Source organism: Trachypithecus francoisi, unplaced genomic scaffold, assembly GCF_009764315.1.
Source record: "Trachypithecus francoisi isolate TF-2019V2 unplaced genomic scaffold, Tfra_2.0 Lachesis_group2, whole genome shotgun sequence".
Lineage (NCBI taxonomy): Eukaryota > Metazoa > Chordata > Mammalia > Primates > Cercopithecidae > Trachypithecus > Trachypithecus francoisi.
In genome coordinates, this window is record NW_022681465.1 from 38,817,870 (window position 1) to 38,825,219 (window position 7,350).

A 7,350-nucleotide genomic window follows, 5' to 3' on the forward strand; every position below is an offset into this window, starting at 1 on the left:
ATATATTTCTGAGTCATTATGTCTTCAGCTGAACAAAGTAGATATTAGACTTTATTATTCTAACTCTGATAGTCCAAGGGCAAAATTTGTCTTGAGAATATGAGAGAAGCTGCAACTTCTGGTCTCCTCAGGTGAGTTGAAGAGGTTCCTTTTATAAACAGATTTTCTTAAAATAGTGGTAAAATATGCATAACATATAATGTAACATTTTAACCATACAGTTCAGTGACATTAAGTACATTTACATTGTTGTGCAACCATCACCACGATCTATCTCCAGAACTTTTTCAACGTCCCAAGCCAAACCGACTCTGAAATCATTAAACAGTAACTCTCCATCCTCCCTTTTCCTTAGCCTTGGCAACGACCATTCTACTTTCTGACTCTATGAATTTGACTACTAGGTAGCTCATATAAGCAGAATCATACAGTATCTGTCATTTTACATCCTTCATATTTCATTTAACATAATGCCTTCAAAATTCATCTATGTTGTTACATGTGTCTGAATTTCATTCATTTCTAAGCCTGAATAATATACCATTGTATGTACATACCACTTTTTTTGTTCATTCATCTGTCAGTGGACATTTACGTTGTTTCATATTTAGAGTAATTCAGTTCAATTCAATTGGGTTGTTTGGTTATTGAGAATAAAGAGGTTATAAATTGAGTACACAAATATCTGTTGGAGTCTCTGCTTTCACTTCTTTGGACTAGATGCCCAGAAGTACAATGGCCGGATCATATGGTAATTCTATGTTTAATGTTTTGAGAAACCAGCATACTGTTTTCCACGACTGCAACACTTTACATTACCATCAGCAGTACACAAGTGTTCTGATTTCTCCACATCCTCACAAACACTTGTTGTTTTGTTTTTTTAAAACTTTTTATAATGGCCATCCTAATGAGTATGAAGTGGTATCTCGTTGTGGTTTTGATTTGCATTACCTAATAATTAGTGATGTTAAGCATCTTTTCTTGTGTTTATCACCTATTTGAATATCTTCTTTGGAGGAATGTCTCTGTGTCCTTCACTTACTTTTAATGGAATCGTTGAATATTAATCTTCGGGAATGTCTCTATAAAATATTTTAGCCAGTCCACATATACTGAATGCCAACAATTTCTACAATAAAAATGCATTTCTACCAAATCAAACCTACAGTGGAATACCACCTCACACCCATTAGGATGGCTACTATCAAAAACCAGAAAATAACAAGTGTTGGTGATGATGAGGAGAAACAGGGACACTTGTGCACTACTGATAGCAATGTAAAACAATGCAGCTTTTCTAGAAAACAGGTTGATGGTTACTCAAAAAATTACAGATAGGCCGGGCATGGTGGCTCACATCTGTAATCCCAGCACTTTGGGAGGCTGAGGTGGGTGGATCATGAGGTCAAGAGATCGAGACCATCCTCGCCAACATGGTGAAACCCCGTCTTTACTAAAAATACAAAAATTAGCTGGGTGTGGTGATGTGCACCTGTAGTCCCAGCTACTCAGGAGGCTGAGGCAGGAGAATCACTTGAACCTGGGAAGGCAGAGGATGCAGTGAGCCGAGATTACACCATTGCACTCCAGCCTGGTGACAGAGCAAGACTCTGTCTTAAAAAAAAAAATTAAAAATAGAATTACCATACCATCTAGCAATTCCACCTTTGGGTATGTATCCAAAGGAATTGAAACAACAGTCGCAAAGGGGTGTATTTGTACACCCCTGTTCATAGAAATATTATTCACAATAGCTAGAAGGAAGAAACAACCTAAATGTCTATTAATGGATGAATGGATAAACACAATGTGGTATATCCACACAATGGAATACAATTCAGTCTTAAAAAGGAAGGAGCTTCAGACACATGATACAACATGAATGAACCTTGAGGACATTATGCTAAGTAAAAAGTGCTAGTCACAAAAAGGTAAATATGGCATAATCCTCTTTACATGAGATATCTAGTGTAGAGTAACTTATAGAGACAAAAGCAGAATAGTGGTCCCCAGAGAATTGGGGAGGGAGAAATGGGGAGTTTTTAAAAGGTACAGACTGTTAGTTTTGCAAGACGAAAAGAGTTCTAGAGACTTGTTGCTCAAAAGTCTGAATGTGGCCGGGCGCGGTGGCTCAAGCCTGTAATCCCAGCACTTTGGGAGGCCGAGACGGGTGGATCACGAGGTCAGGAGATCGAGACCATCCTGGCTAACACGGTGAAACCCCGTCTCTACTAAAAAATACAAAAACTAGCCGGGCGAGGTGGCGGGCGCCTGTAGTCCCAGCTACTCCGGAGGCTGAGGCAGGAGAATGGCGTCAACCCGGGAGGCGGAGCTTGCAGTGAGCTGAGATCCGGCCACTGCACTCCAGCCCGGGCGAAAGAGCAAGACTCTGTCTCAAAAAAAAAAAAAAAAAAAAAAGGCCGGGCGCGGTGGCTCAAGCCTGTAATCCCAGCACTTTGGGAGGCCGAGACGGGCGGATCACGAGGTCAGGAGATCGAGACCATCCTGGCTAATATGGTGAAACCCCGTCTCTACTAAAAAATACAAAAACTAGCCGGGCGACGAGGCGGGCGCCTGTAGTCCCAGCTACTCGGGAGGCTGAGACAGGAGAATGGCGTGAACCCGGGAGGCGGAGCTTGCAGTGAGCTGAGAGCCGGCCACTGCACTCCAGCCTGGGCGGCAGAGCAAGACTCCGTCTCAAAAAAAAAAAAAAAAAAAAAAAAAAAGTCTGAATGTACCTGATGCTACTGAACTTTGCACTTAAAAATGATTAAGATAGTAAATTTGATATTATGTGTATTTTACCACAATTAAAAATAAAAATTAAGAATATTTTATATTTTCATTTTTAATATCAAGTGAACATGTTTTCACACCAATGAATATATTTCTACATTATTATTTTGGTGGATACATAATGTTCTATTTCATCATTGCATAACTTATTCAATGAGATTGCCATTTTTGTAAATTTATATTTTCTATAAAGCTAATATCACAAACAAGCTGCGACGAACATTGCTGCGAGCTGCAGCTTTGCCAATTGTGCAACTATTTCCTTAGAATAAATTCCTAGAACGGAAATGCTAGGTCAAATACGTCCAGAATCTGACCACTCTTTATGGTCTACCTTGCTATGCCCCCTGCCCCAAATAGCTACACTGCTCTCCCCCTTGCTACCTTCAGGCTGATACCCGTGGTCACCATGGGTGGCCTTCCCTGACCACCCGCTGCAACTGAAATGCCCTCCTCCCACCCAACACACACTTGCTGTCCCCATCTCTGCTTGTTCTCCACAGCACTGATCATTCTATAATAAGCTACCCCCCATTCTTGTTCATCGTGTTTATTGTCTGTCTTCCTCCTCTCCAGGATGTCAGCTCCATGAGGGTCAGGCTTCCTCTTTCAACTCCATCCCCATCCCCCAGCACTCAAGTGTTCTTCAAGTATCCCTTAAACATTCCAACAGTAAGACCCAGTTTCTGTTTTGAAGGAATTCATGATCCGCTGGGGGAAACCGACCTCAGACAACAGAGTGAATGATGCTATATTCCCAGATATTCACAACACGCTGGAGAAAGCATCGAGGAAGCAATGACAGAGGAGGTGACATCTAAGCAGAGCCCTGATGGGCGAATCTGGGAACAGGAGAGAGGCAGTAACCCTGCAGGGGCACATACTGATGTGTGTGGACCATGGGCTGGCGTGGAGGGTGGGGAATGGTTGAGGCCAGATTGTAAAGTGTTGAGTGTTGAGGGGCACATGAAAGAGCTTTAGCATTTTTTTTTTTTTTTTTTGGAGACAGGGTCTGTCTCTGTCATACAGGCTGGAATGCAGTGGTGTGATCATAGCTCACTGCAGCCTCAAATTCCTGGAAGAGTCTTAATTTGAACCTGTAACATTCAGGTTAAATTTCAACCTGTCACAATCAAACTGTCCCCTAGGGCTTCACCACTGCCAGGCCACCTGATGATGACAAAGTGTAGAAGAAGATTAAATTGGACTCTAATCTCCACTCCAGCACACCCCTGTTTGAGACAGGGCAGTCCAGCACGAGCTGGCTTACACACTGTGCTTCTGATGGGTCCTTCCTTGCAAGGCCGTGCTCCATGGCTGGAATTTTGAAAACCATCTCTGCTGGCAATGAAAGCTGCTGCCTTATAGAATGACCAAGGCCAGCACTTTGGGAGGCTGAGGTGGGAGGATCATTTGAAGCCAGGAGTTTGAGACCAGCCTGGGCAACATAGCAAGACCTTGCCTCTATAAAATAAACAGAATTAGCTTGATATAGCGGTTAGTGCCTACAATCCCAGCTAGGGAGGCTGAAGTGGGAGGGTCACTTGATGCCAGGAGGTCAAGGTTGCAGTGAACCATGATTGCACCCTACACTCCAGCCTGGGTAACAGAGTGAGAACCTGTCTCAAAAAAAAAAAAAAAAAAAAGAGCAATGGAATCTCCTTTCTTCTCGCAGGAGGGCAGGACCCTTTTACAACCTGTAAAAGTGTGTAGGTTTTCTGGAAAAGATTGAATTGCAATGGGTATAGAAACCAACCTTGGGCTTTGGGGAGGGCTCAAACCTTGTCAAGGCTCAGCAAGAGAAAACAGTGCTGCCTTCCACATGTTAGCAAGTCACCATTCCGGCAGCACACCTGAGATCAACTCCGCTGAAATCCCTGTGTCCCAAGAGGTAAAGCAATTCACTGAAAACATACACTCCGTTAGCAGAACAGGTGACGTCAGCTTTCCAACTCTGACGTTTTTGATGAGTTGTTTAAAGTCCTAAAACACCCACTAAGATGAAAATAGTGGAAGTGAGGCTGAGGTGGGAGGATCATTTGAGCTCAGGAGTTCGACATTGCAGTGAGTCATGATCATGCCACTGCACTCCAACCTGGGCAACAGAATGAGAAGCTGTCTCAACACAAACAAACAGAAAATGTGGAACTGCAGAAGCAAGGGTAGAGAACCCGGAACCTGGGTAGAGGGAAGAGGAGAGGGCAGGGCGGGCCATGAGGCAGGGAAGGTCATGGAGAACTCCTAGACCACTGGATTTTGGCCAAATCTATTTTCTTATCTGCAAAACAAGAGAGAAACTCATGCTCTCTGGGTGCCCTGTTACCTCTCACGGTGACATTTCTTTATCTTTGAAAAGTGTAACGCATACAAGTGTGCCAGATTCCCATTTTCTATCAATTTCTAGAAAGGTTATGAGAAACCTGGGTCATACCTGGGTAGTAAAATGCTGACCTCAGGAGTCATGCAGTCCTTAGGTGGAGCAGAATGACCTGGCCTGGCTTGTGGAGACTTGCGGCTATGTAACTGCCCGCTTGTGATGCCCCTTGCTGCCCTGGGATGTGCCCCTGCTGGGCTGGATTGGCCCAGCTACCGGGCAGCGCGACTCCCCCGCCTCCAGTGCCCCTCAAGCACCTAAGAGCCTCAGGTTCCCCATCATAGACAAAGGACTTGGATGAACCCTCTGAGGTCCCCTCCAGCTCTCAGGTCTGAGGCTATGGCTTTATGAATATTGCATTTCTACTCTGCAAAAAAAAAAAAAAAATTAATGATACCATGTCTGAAAAGTGCCATGAATTACTTGGGATAGAAGTGATGGGTTAATTTTGTTGCCCACGGTTTCTGTAATCCAATAAAATGGCGATACTCAGGCTGGGCTTGGTGGCTCATGCCTGTACTCCCAGTATTTTGGGAGACGGAGGCAGGCAGACTTCTTGAGCTCAGGAGTTTGAGGCTGCAGTGAGCTATGACTGCACCACTGTATTCTAGCCTGGGCAACATAGTGAGACCCCGTCTCTGCAAAAATTTAAAAACTGAGCTGGGCATAATGGTACACGTCTGTAGTCCCAGCTATTCAGGGGGCTGAGGCAGGTCGTCCCAGTTATTCAGGAGGCTGACGCAGGAGGCTTGCTTGAGCCTGGGACATTGAGGCTGCAGTAAGCCCTGATATTGCACCACTAAATTGCAGCCTGGCCCACAGGACAAGACTCTGTCTAAAAATAAATACATTAATTAATTAATTAATTTTAAAACTTCCTACATAGTTTACAGATCACTTTAAGTGATCGGATAGGCAGGGATCTGAGTCATTGCTTCAATTTCACAGATGAGGAAATTAGCATTGTTTCTTATATTATGGATCCTCCTTATTACTGAAAATAATCCATTTTGAATCAAAACACAAACTGCTAGGGAAAAAATGGCTCAGATAATCTCTTCTTGGGCAACTTTCAAGGAATGCTCCTAATCTATCCTTAAACAAAAGGAAAGGGCAAAGCAGTGTTATCTTTTAGGTCAGAAAAATAAACAGACTTTTCTGTTTTCTTCCCTCTTTTGTAAGCAGTGACACTTGAGAAGTTTCTCAGCAGCAGGTTTCTGCCCAAGCCTGAAAATTGTCTGACTGACATGAGCCTAAACAAGGGTGGGGACAATCTGAGGACGCCTCCCTGGTGCTCTAAACAGCATGTTGTGAGTAGATGGAAATGAAGGCTACAGTTTTTAGGGAAAAGTCTTCCTGCTCATTTTTCTGATGACATTGCATGGTATCCCTGACCCCTGAAAATGTTGGGAAGGGTAGAAAAGGATGAGATTTTTCAGTATCTACTTGCTTTCCACAAGAGTTGGATGATTTCCAAGGAACCTCAGGGGTTAAATTTCTTAACTGGAAAGGGGTGGGACTGGCGAAGGCGCAATCAGGAGTCCCATCTGCAAAGCCTACTCTTGCTGTGAGGTTTAACCTGCATTATAGTCCTGGGAGATTCACAGGTTTCTTTCTCTGTCTTCTGTAGGAGGCTCAGTAAAGTTACCTCAAGTCAAACATTTAAGAAGTGATACCTGGCCCTGCAAGGTGCCTCACACCTGTAATCCCAGCACTTTGGAACGCTGAGGTGGGAGGATCACTTGTGGCCGGTTCAAGACTAACCTAGGCAACATAGGGAGATCCTGTCTCTACCAAAAAAAAAAAGTTTAAACAGATTAGCCAGGTGTGATCAGTTTGTTTAAACTTAAATTAGCTGTGCATGTAGTCCCAGCTACTCAGAAAGCTGAGGTGGGAGGATCGATCCCTTGACCCCAGGAGTCTGAGGCCGTAGTGAGCTATGATGGTGCCACTGCACTCCAGCCTGGGTGACAGAATGAGACCCCTGGCTTTCAAAACCAGCTATCTGGAGTCCAACTTCAGTAGTCTTTCCTTCTGTTACACAGACCCAAACATCGTGAATGTTCTTAGGCCCCATCAGCGTGATGACACTGAAGTGGCAGAGACTTTCAGAGTGTATTAGTCTGTTTTCACACTGCTTTAAAGAAATACTCAAGACTGGGTAATTTATAAGAAAA